Raw genomic sequence first — 1,315 nt, 5'->3', positions numbered from 1 at the left:
CTCAGGGCACTGCTGGATATTGTGCCCTCAGGCCACTCGTCCCAGCTCTGTCCCCTCCTAACTTTTCTCCCTTCCCCAGGGAATTTGGCTCTGGAAGCGCTTGTGCCCGTGAGGGGACAGGGGCCAGAGCGCCGTGGGCGGTGAAGTTTCCACTGTAAGAGAGAGGAATCCCAGGAGGAAAAGCACAAAGTGTCCCCCCCGGCCTGGGGCCGGAGCAGGAGGTGCCAGGAGTGCCCCCGATGCCCCCGGAGCTGCCCTGCTCCCCGAGGAGCGGCACGGGGCACGGGCAGCAGCCCCGGCCCGGCCCCAGCCCCAGGAGGGCCCCAGCACCCCCCGCTCCTGCCCTGAGGGCAGCGCAGCCCCCCGGACCCCGCCTGGGGCTGGCGGTGCCCGGGGCGGGCAGGATCGGCATTTCCAGCCGGGCACGGGCTGCAAAGGGAACGGGCTCCTTCCCTGGCATCTCCCCACCCACGGGAACCCCCCGGCACGGGGAGCAGAAGGCAAAGAAGCCCCCGCTCCGTGCGGATCCCGCTCCCAGTCCTGCAGCTCAGCCCCAAGGTCCTACCGTGTCCCTCCCTCCGTGCGCGGAGCTGCCGGGCTGGAAGGAGCGCAGCGCAGCCCCTCTCCTGAGCCAGCCCTGGCTCTCCCGTGGGTGCTGCTTCCCTGTGCAGAGGGGCTGTGGAGCGCGGTCGCTGATTTCCTGTAAATCAGGCGTTTCTCTGCAGCAGAGAGTGAAAGTGAAACTGGGGAACTGCTCCCTGGTTTGGGTCGAAAAGCTGCTCGGTGAGAGATGGACAGCAGAGGGAGGTCATTGCAGCCTTAGTGATTCTGTAATTCCATGAAAGGCAGGAGAGATCTGGGAGCTGCCCAGAGCTGAGCACTGCTTGGGGTTCTTGATTGGAAATCACCCACTGTGTTCCTGTTATCCTGGATTACTGAATCATGAAATGGGTAACCTGTGCCAGGGTCCCCACTCTCCCAGCCAAGAATTCCTTCCCAATCTCCCATCTGTCCCTGCCCCCTGGCAATGGGAAACCATTCCCTGTGTCCTGTCCCTCCATTCCTTGTCCCCACTCCCTCTCCAGCTCTCCTGGAGCCTCTTCAGGCTTTGGAAGGGGCTCTCAGGTCTCCCTGGATCCTTCCCTTCTCCAGGTGAGCCCCCCCAGCTGTCCCAGCCTGGCTCCAGAGCAGAGGGGCTCCAGCCCTGGCAGCATCTCCGGGGCCTCCTCTGGACTGTCTCCAGCAGCTCCACGTCCTTGTGCTGCTGTTCCCCAGGGCTGGGGGCAGCTCTGCAGGGGGGGCTCAGCTGAGGGGG

Source organism: Empidonax traillii, unplaced genomic scaffold (assembly GCF_003031625.1).
Source record: "Empidonax traillii isolate 1590-97213 ecotype Southwest subspecies unplaced genomic scaffold, ASM303162v1 scaffold2523:size32565, whole genome shotgun sequence".
Taxonomy (NCBI): domain Eukaryota; kingdom Metazoa; phylum Chordata; class Aves; order Passeriformes; family Tyrannidae; genus Empidonax; species Empidonax traillii.
This window is presented reverse-complemented; position numbering follows the sequence as displayed.